At 46.6% G+C, this 22495-nt stretch overlaps 1 pseudogene across 1 annotated transcript in view; it reads right to left on the bottom strand.

The window, feature by feature from the left end:
* Nucleotides 1–908: 908 nt before the first annotated feature.
* The window catches only part of LOC146027235 (protein shisa-9B pseudogene), a 604201-nt pseudogene continuing 582614 nt past the window's right edge, over nt 909–22495 (bottom strand). Inside the window, exon 3 of the transcript XR_014454721.1 lies at nt 909–1928. The product of XR_014454721.1 is annotated as a protein shisa-9B pseudogene (transcript). The remainder of the gene's footprint in view (nt 1929–22495) is intronic.

Raw genomic sequence — 22495 nt, forward strand, 5'->3', positions numbered from 1 at the left:
CTGAAAAATAGCCCTGGTAATAGGCCTTATGCCAATATGCGCTATTCCATTAGGAACATTAAAATTGTTCCAGCTGCAAATCATTTTTGCAAAAACTTTATTTTATTTAAAAACTTTCTAGTAAATCCATCATTCCACAATGGTTTAATAAACAACAGAACCAAACAAACTTGACTGACTTAACTGTATTAAGCTACTAATAACCAAACAGGTTTCAGAGGCAACTCGATTCATAATCTTATTTTCCTAAGTCAGAAATTAATCATATTTTCCTGGCAGAAATTTGTCTTAACTGTTAGGTCAGCTTTTAATAAGCCAAATTAGATTTTATTACATGACCTCTTCTTTGTACTTAAGAGATTGATTCAGACCTGATCGCTGCTCTGTGAAATTGCAGAGCCCTGTGATGAGATATCCCTGCCTCACCAACGTGAAAACCCGCCCTGTGCAAGGCTGTTAATGGCTTGTGAACAGGGCCGCCAAGAGAAATCCTGTGCCCAGGTACAACAACTTCCTGGGGACCCCACAGACGGAGCCGCCTGCACACTCTGTTGACCCTTGTAAGTTCCACTTACCTAAATGCTCATTGCTATGGGCTTCATGCTTGATGCCAGGGGTTAACATGCCCTACCAGGGGTTAACATCCTCGTTGCCATGGGATTAACCTGCTCAGCCAGGGGTTACATGCTCTGCCAGGAGTAAACTCCCTAATCATGAGGCGGCTCTCAGCAGGCCCTGGAGTCGGAGAGCGGAAGGACCTCTGTGATGCTGCTGCCCCCATCTGAAAAGTTGACTATGGTTTACTCAGACCCAGCGCACTCGCCACCAAATAACTAAAAAAAACTGTGTGTCCAGACCCAGGCCCCCCTGACAGGCCTGGGCCCGGGTAAACTGTACCTGCCCTCTCGGTACCCCTGATTGTGAAAATCACGCTGATCGTCAAATAGCTGCTAGGTCCATTCACAAATCCCTCAAATGAAAAGATTTTCCCAGTCTGTGCATAAACCAGAATTTATTCTGCCTGTGTGATAGAAACAGGCTGAATGAGGCTGATGTTAATGTCACACTTCCTCACTAAAGATTCCTCAGCACACCTGTGTTTTTCTGGGCAATCCTGAAAATTACCTATTACCACCCTCAAATGCTGGCTTCTTGTCAATCAACTTGCAAATGGTTTGCAATCATAAAACACATCGAATTTGTTGCTGATTGGCCTCCTGCCTGTGCACTATGAACTGTACGCATGCACAGTCGGACACCTTGCAAAATCACAGGGCTGCGATCAGGTCTGAATAACCCATAAGTCTTAACTTTATAAGACTTTGGAAAGGTTCTTAGTTTCTTTACCTGTTCCTGTTCCTTCTGATTAGCCTAATATATACAATAGTTATATATATATTTTTTTTACCAGAACTTTGACTGTTTCTGTTTTAGTTCCCTTTGTTTTGCTTCTTGGTTATTTAAAATGTCACCCTTTTCACAAAACGGAACTTGAGAAAACAGATGTTAAAAAATATTATTAATTAACATATTTGTTAAGTGATGGGATATAGAACATAGCAGTTTTCAGACAGTGACCTCTGTCTTGCTGTTGCTAGAGAAGTGTCGGTGGGGTGTTTTTCTATAATGACCCTGATGACTAAACAGTTCAGGAAGCTTTTCAATGCTGAACTGCCTTTTGTTGGCATAAACTTGTCTTCGAATATCTTGATGATTTGGGTCCCATCCTTGAACTGAAGCCCCTGCAAGTGGGTGCATGTGGGTTTTAGAGACTTTAACTTTGTGATTTGACTTAGGAGGTATATGAGGGGAAATATCCTGTATAGGGGAGTTGTCCTTGGTTATAAATACGCCAGACTGGAAGGATGGAGAAGTTCCAGCGATGTCCACCACTTGACATCTGTTGTAAAAGTCATCTGATGCAGTTTCTGTGAAGAGAAGATGTTTCAATGAGAAAAATTGTATTAAAGACCCTTCTACTAATAAATACTATTTAAAAATATACTAAAGGACCCAATACACTATGCCAACTTGTCCTAAGGACAAATCAGACCCAATTCCCCTTGAGCTCTACCAGCAGCTCCTCAGGAGTGCCTCCCATTCATTTAAATGGTAGTTTTGAAATCTCCTGGTGACTTGCTGCTACCGCAGCCTGTTTCCCAGAGGATGCAGAGAAGGGAGAGCACCTCTTCTGTCTGTTGCTCTCCCGCTCTGCAGACTATAGGTGTGTGTCATCAGAGGCACTACTGGCACACACTTATGGACTTAATCGGATGCGATACATCACTGGATCTAAAAAGCAGTCGTGATGTACCGCTGATGGGTCTGATTCCAACCCATATTATGGTCTACCCGTCTGACCTCCAACTCCAATGCCATTCACACAGGACCACGCATTGATTCAAACCAGTTGTTAAACACATCTGATTTGGTCCGATTTCTAGGCATGATCTGTATTATTGTAAATATTAAAATAATTTTATGTTGAAGGCAGGTTGTGGGATGAGGATCAAGTCAAAAAATCATCAGGAGGGATGGGGAGATCCACTGTCTATTGGTACTTTCTTAGACTATAACTTTCCTTTAGATAGAATATGTTGATAGTGACCACATATTTCACAAATACATCTCTATTACTCCCCACTCCCTTAAACTTAGAATGTCCCCACATAAATTGAACACTCCAATTTAAACGTAAACAAGTCTTAGTTTTTTCGAAATAGTCAAAATCTCATCTAATGTTTCTTTTAGAGATCCATTGAAAGTTACATGATGGCTTGCTTTGCATGATGGCTGGATAGGAGAATGTGTTTCTGCCTCTTAACATTAAGATATCTTCTGGAGCTGCAATTGTTTTGGCCAGGCACTTGCCTTATACAATTTTAGTAAATAGAGTGCAGTCTCCCCAGTGGAGTACCCCAGGGATCTGTACTTGGACCAGTGCTTTTTAATATCTTTATTGGTTACATTGTAAATGGAATTTAGGGTAAAATATGACTTTTTGCAGATGACACGAAGGTATGCAACTAGATAGACACGCCAGGAGGGGGTAAAACAAATGATTGATGATGTAGGTAGATTATAGGAATGGTTATGAGCCTGGCAACTACAGTTTAATGCCGAAAAATGAAAAATCTTGCATTTGGGTCTCAAAACTCCAAAGAGGAGAGATTTTTAGGTGTCACTATCTCAAGTGACTTTAAGGCAGGTAGGCAATGTAACAAAACAATGAAAAAGGAAAGTCAGATGCTTGGTTGCATAGGGAGAGGAATCACCAGAAAAAGAGTAATAATACCACTGTATAGTTAATTGGTAAGACCTCATCTAGAGTACTGTGTTCAGATCTAGAGGCCAAATCTCCATAATTATATAAATACATTAGAGCAGTCGTCAGGGAACAGGGGTAAAGTAACCCAAAGAGGGTAAAAATTTAATTCCTGAAGGTAATGGATGGTTGCGCTGCCGAAACATAGGGGGGATATTCACATTTGTTCGGTCCTCCGTGTTATTCACATTCGCACTGAGGACTGATAATGCATGTCTGCCCATGTGCGTTTTTGCGCATGTGCAGACGTAGGGTGCGGGGTGCAGAGAAGGGTGGGGGGCTCCGGCCTGCCCCATTACTGCCGCTGGGCGGTGACGCTGGTGTGGGGGGAGGGCAGCTGACATCACCAGATGTCAGCTGCCCGCCTATATCCGTGCCAGTGTGCTTGCATATGTAAGTGACTTAAAAGTCACTGTTATATGCGTGCACGCACCACATCTTTCGATGGTCGCCAACCATCTAAAGATGTGGGCGGTTACTCGAGGCATACAAATGGATGTTTATGCAAAACATCCATTTGTAGCCTGTGCGGACAAACCCGCACTGCAAGGGGGGGGGGGGGCGTTCACTCGCCGGGAGGGGTTTGGTGGACTCAACCAGAAAACCCCCAATATGCATGTCTGGCTGTGTCTCAGCAGCATGACTGTCCATTACCCCCAGGAATTTAATTTCATTGCATATAGAATCTATATATAAATTGCCCGGCTGTGCATGCCCGGCTGTGTGTGTTGCAGTACAGTGGCGCACAAGGATCTGATGCAGTGCAGTGTGTCAGGTCCGTCAGGTCCTTGTATATAACAGGGAAAAAAAGGGGGGAGATAGCAGCGCTGAAAAAGTGAAAACAATTGTAAAACTATGATAAAAAATTGGACTGATTGTACAATAAAATCAATACATTTTATTCAATACAGTGAATGACCGTTTGGGGGAATGCTGGTATGAGATGCAGGGTAGTCCCACATATGAAATAAAGTGGAAAGGACTGTCCGTTCCTAATGTGCCTTGAGTTGGGACCATATAAAATGCAAGTGCAAAAATAGGTTACCGTCCACCTGTTTGTTGAAGACCGGGTTGGGTTGTTCGTCCTCCCAGGGACTCAAGGCCCGGATGAGCAGGGCCGAGTCAAACTTCAAGATTGAGGGAGTACACCCAAGGGTTGCCGTCAATGATGATGGTAAATGTCCTCCAGTGCAAATGGCAGGGTCCAAGAGGTTGGTGGTTGGTGTGGTCCAAAGAAGGGGTGGGGGTTCCAAGGCTGGTCCGGATAAGTCCTTAAATTTGAGTGGGCAGGTCCACTGACGCGTTTCACCGTCTCATCGGCTTTATCAAAGGTCCTTTGATAAAGTCGCTGAGACGGTGAAATGCGTCAGGTGACCTGCCCACTCACATTTATCTCACCCCTTTTTTCCCTTGGTACTATACAGTTCAGGCCTGACTAGCCTGACAATGGGCCTTATTCTGGTTGGTGCGGCCGGGCCGTACGCGTACGTTCCGGGATTTTTCTTGATCTGCGCATGTGCAGATTCGCTAATGCGCAGGCGTGACCACTGAACAACGCTTTCGGACGGTGTCTCAACGTGCGAAAAAACCTGTACGCGAGTGTACGGTATTGGGGGCGGCATAGGGGCGTGTTGAGGGGAGCGGACGAAATAATGAGGGAAAATGGGCGTAAATATGGGCGTACACGGGGGTGTGCACAAAAAATGAGCGGTGCTACTTCCGCACGATCTACTAAAGCACCGTTCATTTCGGACACCAGACAAGCGCCCGCCAACCGCCAGCTCAGACCACCCCTACAGATACCGCATGCCGGCGTGCGCCTGAGTTTGCTAATTAACGCTGATTACTACTCAAACACATACACCTGAATGAAATAAGCAATGCTGCAGTCTATTAAGTCCAAACCATTATTTCACTGCCTGCAAGCCACACACAGCACGCAAGCACATTGGAAGCTTATTTTCTATACTTCTCCACATTTAAAGGTTTGTTTAATTTAAGGTAAGAAACTTTTTAAGACCTGCTTATATACGCTAAGGTAGGTATTTGCTAAACAGTTAGACACATTCACTACGTGCTTTCATAGACTTTACACAGTAGCACACTAAATCTACACAAGTCGACATGTGTCAACGTGTTCACTCTAATACTAACATAGGTTTTGTATTTAGGATACAATAACATAAACCACATCTAACACCTACAAAGGATGTTTCAGCAATGTTTTAAGCCCATGTCCACTATTTTGCACACAATCTTTGTATAGTACCCAAAATAATGACCTGTACCACTATCTCATCTGCTATGATTTCGATTTGACTACACTCTGGATGTAAGATGCCACCAATCACATTATTGCACTCATCTCTCTAACAAAGGATTCCTACATCTGCTTATGACACTGTAAAATCATATATATTTAAAAAGTTATGCATGTTTGTTCACAAGCTATTTTATCATGTTTGGCCCATTCACACATCTTTTTTTAGGGAGGACACATATGCATTCCTACACAAATGTACCTTTTCACCCTTGTTTGTCTGCCTCACCCACTCCATGAGGAAAGCATTGTTCTGGACCTGCTTTTACCTACTACTGTAGGAGCTACCTCACCTGCACACAAACTGCTTTCTCACCTATTAAGTTGCTCTGCACATGTGCTGACACAAACTAATTAGCAGGGAAAAGTTGGATAGGAACATGGGAATGGCCATGGAGAGGGTTACACATGGGAAACTTCTACCACACTTCAACAAATGTTCAAAAATACCCTGGTCAGTAAGTACACATAAATCTAGTATTTGTTTCACACAAGAAATGACACATAGCACAATTTTGATTTAATTTGTAAAATAAATTTATTTGCTGTTCAGCATCACAGCTTATTTCACACTTTAATGTGAGAAATCAAATAAACAAATAAAATAGACACACAAATAATAAAACAGCCAGAACAAGAGGTTGCATATCTCCAAACATGTGTTACCCTGCAAATGCAATGGTGAAAGAAATGGGGACACCAGAATACGTACTGCAACAACCAGGGTGAATACTAAGCAAGATACACACCACCACAAATTTATCCTGCATTTGTAGAGGTCAAAATACGAACTTTCATGCCCATGGCACGCAAATGGATAGATGGCCAACTCAGGAAGCGGATGTCCAGTGCAATTTAAACATTTGGGGTCCAACCACAGAGGAAGTGAACCAGGTCTCATTATTTGGGCCCTTTTTTCCCCCTTTTAGATGGGGCCTTGGGGACAGGGGCCTTTGGCTCAGCTGCCTTGCGGCGTCTTCCACTAGTCGACACAGGAGGGTCAGCAGAGGTGGAAGGTTGGGGAGCAGCTTGGGGTGGGGCAGCAGATGGGGGATTGTCCCTTAGGGACCTGGCGGTGGACAGCTGCTCCGCAAGAAGTTCATTCTGGCGGCTGAGGTGTTGGCCAATGCTTACTATGCCAGCCGCCAGAGTGTCGTTAATGCGGTTCAAGGCCTCACACTGCAGCCTGTTTGTGGCCTTCCACTCCGCAAGAAATTCCCCCACCTGCTGCTGACGGATCGCAGCATCCAACCCTTGCTGCTCTATCCTCTCCAGTATCACCAACATGCTCTCATCCCATGTCTCCTGGTGCTGGGTGCGACGTGTTGGTGGAGGCTGGACCACTTGCTCCACCTGTGGCTCTGCAGAGGAAGATGCTGCCAGTACATACTGTGTTTCTGCTTCTTCTAGGATAAGAATTGAAAACAATGTCACCATCACATACGCAATAAAAAATATCTTTCGAAATACAATGCATTACTGTGACTTACCATCAAAAGCAGCAGCAAAGACCTCCACCGGGAGCTCACTGTCCATATTGGAGATCCCCCTGACCTCCCCCACATCAATCACGTCCAAGGAGTCCTGCTCCAGGGGGGTATACTCCAAATGGTCGGGCATAGGACCTCTCCCGGTGGACATGCTGTGGTTGTACCGGTCAGTCATCTTCCTCTTCATTGCCGTTTTGAAGTCAGTCCACCTACAAGTTTAAAAATACAAATATCACCATGAGATATGTGCACCACTGTGCTACGTGTAGGGTTACCACCTAGTCCCTTAAATTCCGGACACATGTTAATTACACAGGTTCTGTGGCAGTTTAAAATAGGTGAAGTGGAGTCTTGAAGTCAGCCAGCCACAGAACCTGTGTAATTAATATGTGTCCGGAATTAAAGGGACTATGTGGTACCCCTAGCTACGTGACATTTCCTAGTGTGGGTGATCTAATGTTTTTTTGCCATATGTGTCCCACACACACATTCATGTCTTAATTAGGAGGCATTTCAGTGTCTCATCTCATTCATTAGGCCACTAAATGCACATACATACATCACTATGCAGAAATGACATCATCCATGGCCAAATTATGCACCTCCACCTGGTGTGAAACTACACATTCCACCATAGCTTGACAATGTGGTTATTATGGAGTAATTTAACTATGGAATGGCATACTGGGATGTGTAGTTTCTCACCAGCTACAAGTGCACAGTTTGGTCATTGTTGTTTCAGTAGCATCATATGGAACATGTTACAACAACTCTTTCAAAAACACACTTTCTCTTGTTCCATCACATACTTCACATGAGCAGAACTGTGCCCATAACCTCACATCACACCAATGGTGCATGTTTCATATATCAATGTGGGTTATTAGACATGGTTGTGTTCACATGTGACATTGAAGTGTAGCACTATCTACAAACACACCTTTCTATTAGTCTCAAAACATACATGTAACATATGTACACACATATGACATCAGGGGGACAAAGACCAGGGCAATTTTTCAGCAGTCTCCAGCAGGAACTGAGGCCCTTATTCTAGTTCACTGTTTCTGCCCAAATATTTCTTTGATGGACAAAACCATGTGCACTGCAGGTGAGGCAGGTGTAAAACCCCACCCAAATCTGATTATCTCTGCACAAGTAACACCTGCCTCACCTGCAGTGCACATGGTTTTGTCCATCTAAGAAATATTTGGCCAGAAAGAGTGAACTAGAATAAGGGCCTCAGTTCCTGCTGGAGCCTGCTGAAAAATAGCCCTGACAAACACACTAACCTTTTCTTCACCGCGTCCCATTTTCTGACCACTGGTGCCACCTGGTTCACTTCCTCTGTGATCTTCTCCCAAAGGTTTCTCCTTGCACTGGCACTAGGCTTCCTGGTTGCCAATTCAATCCATTTGCGTGCCCTGGGCACTAGAATTCGCATTTCGGCCTCTACAAATGCAGGGTTTCTCTTTTTGGTGGTGGTATCCTGCTCAGTCCTCACCCTCGATGTTGCAGCTCGTTTTCTGGTGGCCCCAGTTCTCTCACCATGCACCTGCTGGGTCACACCTGTTTGGAGAGATGCAACCTCTTGTTCTGGCTGGTTGCTTGGCCCTTGTGGAGCTGGTGGAGGTTCAACAGGGCCTGTTACTGAGGGGCCCGCTTGGTCTTGGCTCCTCCTTGTCCTCTCCTGCTCCCTCTGCCTCAACCTTTCCAGCAAGGATTCTGCTCTTGCTCTCTGGAGAGCGTCCTCAGCTGCGGAATCGTCTGAGTCAGACATGTTTGCAGCAATTGTGGGCTGCATCTGACTGAATATTTATATGTTAATCTCCCGCCATGAACAAGGGGGCGTATATTTTTCCACGCAATGTAGATGCAAATTTACGCCGATATTTCCCGCCGATAATTCCCGCTTAAATTACGCAGGTCTCAACGCACCTGATCAAACACCTGTATATGCACATACACAGGTTGTGGAGCATTGTGTGCTACATCGTGAAATGTGTGCACCTGTCATTCCAATGATGAGTGTTGTCAGCTGGTATCTGTTGGAGTTCGTGTATGCTTTGTGAGTCACATTTCAAAACATCACGTTATAATGCTTTCCTTACATATGTAATGTCTATGAAATTGTCATACAGCAACATGTTGCATTGTGGCCCTTTAGGCAGCGTAGTTATAAGTAGACGGTTGCGTGTATTATTTTCCGCACACTGTATATACAGTACTTCTCTCCATGGCAATCGGTGTATTGAGCCCCCTTTAAGCAGCGTGGTTATAAGTAGACGGTTGCGTGTATTATTTTCCGCACACTGTATATACAGTACTTCTCTCCATGGCAATCGGTGTATTGAGCCCCCTTTAAGCAGCGTGGTTATAAGTAGACGGTTGCGTGTATTATTTTCCGCACACTGTATATACAGTTCCTCTCTATACATTGAATGCATGCTGTTGGTTGTGGTGTGTGTATATCGGAACGGTCCGCGTAAGTTTCTATTCGCATCCAGTTTGTTAATGTAAGAGGGATTAATAAAGTTAATACCAAACAAACAATTTTTTCGACCAATCAGCAAGCACCAAAAGTGATATATGTACCTGCAATTAATAACTGCGCCATTGCCACTATGACTTCTAACAGAGCTAGGCCATTTTCCACCCCTGAGCTGTTGGCCCTGGTCGACGTCATGGACCGTCACCTGGGGCCCAGGGGCCCATATGTTAGCAATGCGGACAAGCGGCGGGCGTATACTGCTGCCCGCCGCCTGATCTTCTCGACGACCGGCGTCCGCAGAAGCCTGGGGCAGGTTGAGCGGCGCTGGTCAGACCTGCGCCGGCGGCAGCCAGTTTTGCTGAGCACCCTTCGCCGCCATATTGCCCGATGTAAGTTTTGATTACTAGTATGTCAGCGTTTTTTAGCAATGTTTTGTGTACTTTTTATAAATATGTTGCTGAGTATGGGGGTGTATATGGGGGTGTATATGGGTGTATATGGGGGGTATATGGGTGTATATGGGGGTATATGGGTGTATATGGGGGGTATATGGGGGTGTATATGGGTGTATAGGGGGTGTATATGGGTGTATATGGGGGTGTATATGGGTGTATATGGGGGGTATATGGGGGTATATGGGTGTATATGGGGGGTATATGGGTGTATAGGGGGTGTATATGGGTGTATATGGGGGTGTATATGGGGGTGTATATGGGGGGTATATGGGGGTATATGGGTGTATATGGGGGGTATATGGGGGTATATGGGGGTGTATATGGGGGTGTATATGGGTGTATATGGGGGGTATATGGGGGTATATGGGGGTATATGGGGGGTATATGGGGGGTATATGGGTGTATAGGGGGTGTAAAGGGGGGGTATAGGGGGTGTATAGGGGGGGGGTTTAAGTAGTTGATCAGTTTTTGGGTGTAGGATATCAAATAGTTTGCATGATAAATGTCTGAAATATCACAGCAATGATAATTTTGAAGGTTATGAGCATGACTAATGTGAATTTTTCTTTCCCCCTTTTTTATGAAACCCAATCTTCGATTTCTATGCCATCAACATGAACATGAACATTTCAGCACGGGCAAGAGCCGCCGGAGCAGGCACGCCGGGACCAGGCAGCCCAGGAGCAGCCGGAAGAGGAGGAGGAGGAAGAGGAGGAGGAGGAAGAGGAAGAGGAAGAGGAGGAGGAGGAAGAGGAGGAGGAGGAAGAGGAGGAGGAGGAGAAGAAAGAGGAGGAGGAAGAGGAGGAGGAGGAAGAAGAGGAGGAGGAAGAAGAGGAGACACTGGGTGCAGCTGGGACCCACACAATTTCCCCATCCCCTTCCCCCTCCACAACCCCCACCCCCACCCCCTCCCCAACCCCCACCCCCTCCCCAACACTGGAGACACTGGGTGCAGCTGGGACCCACACAATTTCCCCATCCCCTTCCCCCTCCACAACCCCCACCACCTCCCCAACCCCCACCCCCTCCCCAACCCCCCCCCCTCCCCACCCCATTTCCAACCCCCCTACACCTCTCCACCACCCACCCCCAAACCTCTCCACTCCCCACTCACACCCACTACCTCGGTCCAAACTCCAGGACCATCCCCCTTGCTCCTGACCCCCCCAACCACCGCACAGCCAACCAGCGGCGACCAGGATGGCTCAAGTAGCCGTAAGTAAATAATGTGTCTAATGTTTACCTACACATTTCTACACATAAACAATCACAACAACCACATATGTGTATCCAACATCAACATTAGTCGCAACATATCACTGCAGGGCGACCATGAGGTGTGTCCTGTCCTTCTCCAGGAACAAGGGTCCCCTTGGTGGTTTTTTTGAGTGTGGCCATGCCTCACCCCTTGAATAATTGACATAACAGTACATCCAATGAGATATCCGACATTAGTGGTGTGGTAGTTATGTGGCTCCAGGTGTTGGGTAACTCCAGTTCCCAGCATGATGTGCAACACAGGGCCGGATTATAATGGAGGCACAAGGGGTCAGTGCCCCTGGGCCCCCCTCTAGCTAGGGGCCCCCTGTGGTTGTCATGTATTTTTTAAAAATAAAATGTTTAAGTTATGTTTTTTTTTTTTTAGCTAAATGTTTTGTGCATGGGTGGGGTAGTGCTGCAGCTTCACCTATCTGCCAATGTGACAATGATTTATGGTGCTGAGCATCGGGAGCCAAGGCACACTGATTGCACAAGTGTGCAGTGCATTTCTGGGAGTTGACTAAGTCCCATGACACTTTGCACCAGAGGACAGAGGCTGAGAAGTTTGTGCTGAGCTCTGATTGGTGGAGCTCATTACATGCTTCTCAGGTCCATGGAGAACAGCAGCAGCAGCTTAGTCATAGGAGGGTTTTTAATCAGAGGCAGCACTAGGACTGTGAGGTCTCCTCCAGAGTAAGGGGCAGAGGGACAAACACAGGCTTTTCATGTGGTGTGTGTGTGTGTGTATATATATATATATATATATATATATATATATATATATCCCCTGCAGGTAACCATTGACCAAGTTTATTCTGCCTTTACTCTGTGTTTTGACAGTATAATATTCGCCCATGCAGTGTGCGGCCAGTAATGACAAGTGCAAGGGGGCCCCCCGCTCTAAAGTACCCCGGGCCCCCCAAAGGCTTAATCTGCCACTGGTGCAACTTAAATGTAGAGATTGTTTTGGTAATAGTGTGTGAGGCCATGCGGATGCATGCTTTACAAACATAGCTGTAGGCCTATAATTTGTACAGCAATGTCCTAAATTTAAAATAGTAAGGAGTGCTTAAGCCACAACAATGTCATAACCCTTAAATAGCACAGGCTAATTGTGAGGTTAGAGGACAGTCCCCCAAAACCAAAGTACCAATTGGGATACAGCATACATTCATCGATGAAGGAGTAATTGAATTAATGTTATTTACTATGTACAGTATGTGTGTGTTAACATATTATTTTTTAGTACTGTGTTTACAGCAGACCCATCTTCAATGTAGTTTAAAAATGTATGTGGCCTTCACACATAACTCTGAACTTTTTATTATGTACAAATACAACAAACTTTTGTGTATGTTATATATTAATTTTTTTTTTATCCCTTCACTACAGACACTGAACAGCAGCAGGAGGAGGTGGCACGGATCCGGAGGGAAATATTCCTGACCCTGCTATATTTATTTATTCTTTTTGCCCAACTGGACGACCTCATTTAATTTATTTTTATCCCCCCCCCCCCTTATTATGTTTGTTCGGAATAAAAGTTTAAGTTCAGTTACAAGTTGCCTGTGTTTTTAAGAATAAATATGTTAGAGGGCATGTAAGGGTAGGTACATACAGATGTGTACTGTACGTTATACTTGTAATTTGAGGTGAGGGGTAATGATTGATGTGTGAATGTGTGTGTTTTTGAGTAAAATAACACATAGTGAAAATGCATGCATGTTTAATGTTGTTCGATTAAAACATCACACATAACATCAGGGTAGGTATACATGTTACACATTGTGGACAAAGTAATTATGGACATAATTTAGTACATATACAGAAACACCAACATAACTTGATGTAAAAGTAACAGCAATATGGGGACACATAGATAGTGATTAAAATGCCACATTAGAACATAACAAATATACATGTAATGAGGGTTCAAATGTAGTTTTATTAGGTCTTTATTAAGGTAGACAATTGAGTTAATAGAAAACAATAATTGAATAACAAATAGATTAATTAATCAATTGTCAGATTAGTAGTTGAGAGGCAAGATTTGCAGGTCCATATATGTGAAGGGTATGGCAGCGTACACGGACGTACGCTCACTCTCACGAGCGGTGACATACTGTAACCTGTGTTTTCCATTGAAAACAATAGGGACCCGTCCGTGCAAGCTGGCGTACGCTCAGATCTACGCAAGAAGTCGGTGGGAAGACGGACGAAAGTCGTCCGTAAACGGCGCCGTACGCTCAGTTGTACGCCTGTTGTCGGAGTGCAAGGGCTGGCCCGTCCGCGTACGTTGCCGTACGCTCATTTGTACACCACTTCCCTTCTACGGTATTTCTGCCCGTACGTAAGCGGCTGATTTGTGGGTGGACCTAACCCTAACGGCCGCGTACGGCTAGCGTACGTTAAAGGCGAACGTACGCACGTTTGGCCGCTCCGATCAGAATAACCTCCAATCTGTAGCAGCTGCTAGTGATCCAGCTCAGGTCACAGCGCCAACTGCCCCTCCTCCCTTGTGGGAGAACACCCAATTCCTTGTATATAACATGCTTTCCAGCATGATGCTGGGGTACCGCCTCTAAGTCCGCCTGCTTCTTCAGTAGAGTTGAATAGTTGCTGCACCATCTCGGCAGCACGCAGCCTGTACTGCCCCTGCTGTGCTGAGTTTCTTTGCCTGGTTAAAGGCTACTATCAAGGTATACCAATCTCTAGTCTAGGGAAAAAAAATTGCACTGTCACTATGGGCCTTATTTTGGTTCATTCTTTTAGACAAAATCCTTCTTAGATGGGCAAAACCATGTGCACTGCAGGTGGGGCAGGTGTTACTTGTGCATAGAGAATTAGATTTGGGTGGGGTTTTACTTCAAAGTGAGATCTATATTGCAGTGTAAAAATAAAGCAGCCAGTATTTACCCTGCACAGAAACAAAATTACTCACCCAAATCTAATTCTCTCTGCACATGTTACATCTGCCCCCCCTGCAGTGCACATGGTTTTGTCCATCTAAGAAGGATTTTGTCAGAAAGAATGAACCAAAATAAGGCCCCATATCATCTTGAAATACTGACACTAATATTTACCTGGAAGTCACATTATCAATGGCTATACCACACACAACCTTGCAGTAATTGATGATGATGATGATGATGATGATTACCACCATGTATGGCTGTGTGTGGTACAAATTTTGTACCAAACAAAGCCATACATGGTAATTATCATCATCAATTGCTGACAGGCTGTGTACTGTACTAGTTATTATTCATTCATTTCATGGAGGTACTCTAAATCAAGGGGGTAATGTTGGCAAATGTATTATGGTACTTATGTAGTTTCACGGCGGCAGATTACGCTACGTTTGAAGCTACGTTATCAGCATAGCCCAACGGCTGCCTTACTTGTGTAGTTTCACCGCGGCAGCCTAAGCTACGTTATCAGCGTAGGCTGCCGCCATGAAACTACACAAGTAACTACCGTACTGTTGCCGGGAACTGCATCTCTGTCCCCGGCATCCATGGCAAGCCTACTCAGCGCCTCTGTCACACCGCCGGTGCCAGCATGATCCCCTCTCTTTGGCGGAAAGGGGATCATGCTGGAGCAGAGGCGCTCCATCTGTTTGACACGCAAGAGCATCTCAGATGCTCCAGCAATGACACGCTACTGCATCTGAGTGGCTATTACAGCAGGGTACAGGAACCCTGCCTACAGGGTTAGGGGTTCTGTAGCGCCTTTTCAAACCCCCACTATCCAAGTGTGGCGAGCGGATGCATTATGCGTCCTCCCGACCTTTTCATACCCCCGCTATCCACTTCGGCGTGGAGTTGATTTTATATAGCGTGGTAAGCTCAGCGAGCCATCGAGCCCGAAGCGTGGCGAGTGGATGTGGATTACATGTAAGGTAATCCGTGTCCCCTCGCGGGGCTTGCTGCGCTCACCACTCCTCAGCCTTGGTGGCTGCACTTGCCACACTATATAAATCAATTCCACGTCGACATGGATAGTGGGGGAATGAAAAGGTCGGGAGGACACGTAACGCATGCGCTCGCCACGCTTCAAGCTGCCGTGGATAGTGGGGGTTTGAAAAGGCGCTACAGAACCCCTAACCCTGTAGGCAGGGTTGCTGTACCGTGTCGTAATAGCTACTCAGGCGTCTCATTGCTGGAGAGTCTGAGAGACTCCTGCATGTCAAACAGAGCTTCTCTCACCCGGCACCATCATGCTGGCGCTGGTGGTGTGAGAGAGGTGCTGAGTATGCTTGCCAGGGAAGCGGGGACAGCCGGGGCAGTTCCCGGCAACAGTACGGTAGTTACTTGTGTATTTTCGGTGGCAGCCTACGCTGATAACATAGCCAGGGATGCTTAAGAGGCCGCGGGAACACTATGCTACTTCTGTCTGACTACGCTAACTACGCTGGCCACGGGAACACTGCACTGACTTACGTAGCTTGTTCAGGAGCTGTGCTAATACACAATGGTTCATATCCCCACTACCCACGTCATACTATCAGTATCCACGTGGGCGTGGAGTTAAGTTTATAAAGTGTCAGGCTCGGTTGCTTTCTGCGCTCACCACACTTTATAAATTTAACTCCACGCCCACGTGGATACTGGGGTATGCCGTGGATAGTGGGGATATGATTGTGTTAGTGTGTGAAATGTGTTTTGATAGATGTTGCGACTTGTGACACTGGACACAGGATATATTGTCGTCACACTGGCCACTGGATATATGTCGTCACACTAGACACAGGATATATGTCGTCACACTGGACACAGGATATATGTCGTCACACTGGACACAGGATATATGTCGTCACACTGGAGACTGGATATATGTCGTCACACTGGACACAGGATATATGTCGTCACACTGGACAATGGATATATGTCACGCTGGACACAGGATATATGCCGGCACACATTACATGTCACACTGGACACAGGATATATGTTGTGACTTGTGACACTAGACACAGGATATATTGTCGTCACACTGGCCACTGGATATATGTCGTCACACTGGACACAGGATATATGTCGTCACACTGGACAATGGATATATGTCACGCTGGACACAGGATATATGCCGGCACACATTACATGTCACACTGGACACAGGATATATGTTGTGACTTGTGACACTGGACACAGGATATATTGTCATCACACTGGCCACTGGATATATGTCGTCACACTGGACACAGGATATATGTCGTCACACTGGACACAGGATATATGTTGTCACACTGGACACAGGATATATGTCATCACACTGGACACTGGATACATGTCGTCACAGTGGACACAGGATATATGTCGTCACACTGGACAATGGATATATGTCACGCTGGACACAGCATATATGTCGTCACACTGGACACAGGATATATGTCGTCACACTGGACACAGGATATGTCGTCAGTCGTCACACAGGACAGGACACAGGATATATGTTGTGAGTGACTCGTGACACTGGACAATGGATAAGATATAGGCTGTCACACTGGACACAGCCCCTTGTATTAATGCTGCCCCTGTACACAGTGTACTACTCAGCAGCACTGCAGCCCCTGCGTGTGAGCACTGCAGCACAGAGTTAGTTAGTTAAATCACAAAAAAAACACAGGGTTCAGGGCTAAATAAAATAAATCACAACACAGGGCTTAGGGATAAATAAATCACAACAGGGCACGGGCCACAGGACAGCCCCTGGACAGTGGACACTGCAGCCCCTGCGTGTTAGCACTGCAGCACCTAGTTAGTTAAATCACACTACAGGGCTCAGGCCTATAAACAGTCACTGACTCTCAAGTCTACAACACAGGGCAGTGAGGACAGGTCACGGAGCACAGCACGGAGCACATGGCAAGGAGCACAGCACAGGGCAGTGAGGGCAGGTCACGGAGCACAGCACGGAGCACATGGCACGGAGCACAGCACAGGGCAGTGAGGGCACAGGTCAGGTCACGGAGCACATGGCACAGAGCACAGCACGGAGCACACGGAGCTTCCCAACCACCCTCTTCCCTCTCCGAGATTGGAGTGAAGATGGCGGGGCGCGCGTGCATCTTTTATAAGATCCCGCTCCTGCGAGAATCCGACAGCGCGATGATGACATTCGGCCTCGTTATTGGTCCGGAATTCAGGCAGGAACACCCGAGCCGGCTCGGATCTGGCCCGGATCCCCGATATTCGGATCTGTCGGATCTCGGGGATCCGGACCCGCTCATCTCTAATTATGTATTGTCAACTAGTGACATTTTAGCAGCCACGGAACTTTGGGTTGTGTGTGCTTATTTGTCATGGGATTTTAAGGAAATTGTCACATTTAAAGGGGATAAGCATTGGGAATTGCATACTGTATGTAGGCGCCACTTGTTTTGCTACATTTCAACCACCTCAGATCAATGATCCATGTCACCTCCATCCATTAAGCCTATGTTAATTTGTATTTGCCAACATTTTTACACACAGAAAACTACAGTAAAGTACTTACTTGACATTGTTATAGGTGTTATCATGTTGCCAGGCATAAAGTATGCTGTGGTGGGGTAGCTTGCAGGTGTTGGCCATTATTGTTGGTCTGCTTCTGGGCAATTAACATGGACAGGGAAAAATGTAATGTTACCAATGTATGTGTGTTACAGGTTCCCCTTTACTATTCATTGTACACACAAAAATTACATGTGAAATGCTGCAGGATCATCTGTGTACGAACCACATCCCCCCATCCGTGTACTTCGCACTACAACATCAGTAGTTTGAACTTCCTGCACGACTGCTGCAGTGGCCACATCTACATAATTTGGTTGACCCAAAGCTATGTTATGCAGCATGCAGCAAGCCTGGACAACCAAAACCACTTTGGCAGGGTGGTATAGCAGTGTACCTGCTGACCTGTCCAAACACCGAAATCGGCTTTTCAGCACCCCAAAGGTGCGTTCCACTACATTGCGGGTAGCAATATGTGCAGCATTGTAGCGGTGCTGTGCAGGGCTTTGTGGGTTCCGCAGAGGTGTCATGAGCCACGAATGACACCCATATCCTGAGTCACCTAACATGTAAAGGGATTTGTGTGGTCACATATCATGTGGGTAATTTGCACATAATAGTAGCAGCCTATACTATATCATACCTCCCAACAGTCCCGATTTTATCGGGACAGTCCCGATTGTCAGGGCCTGTCCCGATGTCCCACCCGCGGGCGGCAGTGTCCCGCGGTGTGTGTGGGGGGGTGTGTTGGGAGTCCCCCCTGTCAGCTGCTAAGCAGTGGGGAATAAACGCTGTGCGCATGCGCACAGCGTCTATTCCCGCAGCCAGGGGACTGGGGGTAAGGCTAGAGGCTCACAGAGCCTCTGGGTCATGCCCCCATAGCGGCAAAATGGGGGCGTGGCCTCGCGGGGGCGCGAGTATAGGCCATGCCCCCAAATTAGGCCACGCCTGCAGACCTTCAAAAGTTGGGAGGTATGCTATATTGTTTGGGCTGGTATAAATAATTACAACAGAAATGACTCTTGAATAGAAGGTTACACACATGGATGTTAAAGGGAAAGACATAGGTAAGCAAACATCATGTAAACAGTGGTAATTGACTTACCAAGTAGCCAGCCCTCTGGCATGGTGTGGTTGTGGAAACGGTCCCAGAGAGCTGAGTGCCGCAGGATATAGGCATCATGGCAGTTCCTTGGATAGCCTGCAACCACACTGAGAATTCTGAGGTTGGCATCGCAGACCACCTGCACATTGAAGGAATGTCTGCCCCTGCGATTCACATAGACATGCTCCCTCATGTGCAGGGCCCGAATCCCAATGTGGGTGCAGTCTATGGCTCCCAGCACATTTGGAAATGCTGAGAGCCGATAGAATGCCACCTTCAGGTCCTGCCACTCGGACTCACAACGTGGGAATGTGATATATGTGCGCCACAGCTTCTTTAATGCATTTAACAGAAAAATGTTTAGAGAAAGTGGCTTGTGACACCCCCAAGGCCATGAGCTCACAGACTGAGTGGAGCCTGTGGCAAACAAGTGGAGGGCACACATTAATTTCTGCAGCCCAGACACTGCATAGTTGGCCCCCCCACAAGGGTCCAAATCATCTCTCACCTGCTCATATAAGTTCAACAGGTTCTATTGGTTCAACCTAAACATGTCCACCACCTGTTGATCAGAGAGGGAGTCCAGGTACACCCTAGCACGGTACCGACGAGAAGCACGGAGTGGTTGGGGTACCTGGATCTGGTGGGCAGCATCATCCCTCCTGCGTAGCTCCTCCAAACGCCCCAGCTCACACACTAGCACCTCCAGTCCACTCTGCAAAATGTCCATCTCAAACAGCCTCACAGGTGTCCATAATCATGTGGGGGTATATGTAGGGGAGTTAGTAAGTGCTATGTGGGTCACCTGTGAGAGATTTAACCGTTTCTATGCTCAAACGCTGGCGATTTTAAGCAAATCGCAACCCTGTACTTGGTCTATTTTTTTTTTGTGAAAAAAATCGCATTTTGCTGCCGATTTCCAAATGCGGCAGACATTAAATTAGCGATTTGTATCTTTTTCAATGGGAAAACATCTGGATGCGATGTTGTAAATTGCCACTTCAGAAAGTGCGAATTAGCGGCAAAAAGTGTGATTTATGCCGCAAATCGCCACCCAATAAATAGTCGATTTGGGAACAAAAAGGAAAAAACGGCTGTTTTTGCGATAAAAATCGCCAAAAACCCAACATCGATCTCTAATAAATGTCACCCAATAACTCTAACCATACACACCCCGCAGCCTATAACCCTACCCATACACACACCCCCTGCAGCCTATAACCCTAACCATACACCCCACCGCAGCCTATTACAATAACCATACACACCCCGCAGCCTATAACCCTAACCATGTACACACCCCGCAGCCTATTACCCTAACCATACATATACCCTGCAGCCTCTAACTCTAACCATACACACACACCTCAACCTATAACCCTAACCATACACACACTTCACAGCTTATAACCCTAACAATAAACACAGACACACCCCGCAGCCTATAACCCTACCCATACACACACCTCCGCAGCCTATAACCCTAACCATACACCCCCTGCCCGCAAGCCTATTACCCTAACCGTACACACCCCGCAGCTTATATTCCTAACCATACACACATCCCGCAACCTATTACCCTAACTATGCACACCTCGCAGCCTATAACCCGTACCATACACACACACTCTGCAGCCTATGACCCTAACCATACACACACCCCCCCCGCAGCCTATAACCCTACACATACACACCCCCCCGTAGCCTATAACCCTAACCATACACCCCCCCCACAGCCTATTACCCTAACCACACACACACATACCGCAGCATATAACCCTAACCACACACACACACCCTGCCCTGCAGCGTATAACCCTAACTATACACACACACACTGCAGCCTATAAGCCTAACCATACACACACCCCGCACCCTATAACCCTAACCATACACACACCCCGCAGCCTATAACCCATACGATACACACACCCTGCAGCCTATGACCCTAACCATACACACCGCGCAGCCTATAACCCTAACCATACACCCTCCCCCCACAGCCTATAACCCTACCCATACACACACACCCTCAGCCTATAACCCTAACCATACCCCCCGCAGCCTATTACTCTAACCACACACACACCCCACAGCCTATAACCCTAACTATACACACCCCGCAGCCTATAACCCTAACCATACACACACCCTGCATCCTATAAACCTAACCATACACACCGTGCAGCCTATAACCCTAACCATACACCCCCAGCCTATAACCCTAACCATACTCACACCCCACAGCCTATAACCCTAACCATACACTCCCCCCGCAGCCTATAATCCCCTCAGTGCCCCCATGTGTACGCTGTCTCACCTCAGTGCCCCCATGTATACTGTATTCCTTTAGTGACCCCATGTGTACACTGTCCCCCTCTCACTGGCCCTTGCGGCCTTCTCCCCCCACACCTCCTGTCTGCTACCTCTCACCCGGCCGACCAGTGACCGGTAGCTTTCATCTGCTCTGGGGCTTCTCACCCGCCGACCTCCCCTCCCCGTCCTGCACAAACCGGGTAGGCCTTGGTCTCTCACTGTGGCTTCCTCCCTACTACTGCCCGCTCTGTCAGACCTCAACTAACCCCCCCTTCTACTCCCACACTGCACCTGCCTGCACTAGTGCGGATTCCTCTGCCGGAGGGTATCCGCTGTGGGCTCTGACCATGACCCAGCTCTTTTTCGCCGGCTCCATCACCATCCTGCCAGAGCTTAAAGTGAGGTCTGCTGCTGATACGTTCATTACTTTTAATTAATTGGGACACCAGCATCTTAAGTTACATTGTTTTACCATTAATTACATGCGATTTATGTATATTTTTGTATATGACTTTATTATGTGTTTATAAAATATTTTGGTACTTGTGTAGTTACACGGCACCACCGCGCGCACAGTCTGTGTTTGAAACTTGGCAGCTTGCTAAACTCTGTGTTTAACTGTGCGCATGCCGCTCTAGCTGTTCTCAGCGCAGCGCGTGGCTGCTCTACATATGTAATCTATGTTATCAGCGTAGCGCTGGCGGCAGCAGCACGTGCTGACAGGTCACTGTGGTACTTGCAGTTCCACAGTGAAATAGACAGTCCTGCACACCGCTAACAATGGGGGAATGTAAACTGGACACCCCGGCACACCGCTAACGTACGCAGCTTCTAAAGTAGACACCCCGGCACACCGCTATCAAAGGGGGTGTCCCAAATGTAGACGCTACCCTCCGGCAGAGGAATCCGCACTAGTGCAGGCAGGTGCAGTGTGGGAGTAGAAGGGGGGGTTAGTTAAACACAGAGTCTGGCAAGCTGCCAAGTTTCAAACACAGACGGCGCGCGGTGGCGCCGTAAAACTACAAGTACCAATATTTTTGTTATTTGAATTGAACTTGGGCCATTATTGAAAAGGGGGACCTATATTACATTTAATTTTCAACTTTAATCAAAGGTATAATTGCTAATGCTGTGACAGCTTTCCAATTGTTTTCTTTTATTTCTTACAAGCTGGTTTGCTTGTTGTCATATGCAGCTTTCCTTGGCTATTATTATTTTATTCAATATATCACCAGAGGT

This window comes from Crinia signifera, chromosome 8 (assembly GCF_055691185.1).
Source record: "Crinia signifera chromosome 8, ASM5569118v1, whole genome shotgun sequence".
In the NCBI taxonomy this organism is placed as follows: domain Eukaryota; kingdom Metazoa; phylum Chordata; class Amphibia; order Anura; family Myobatrachidae; genus Crinia; species Crinia signifera.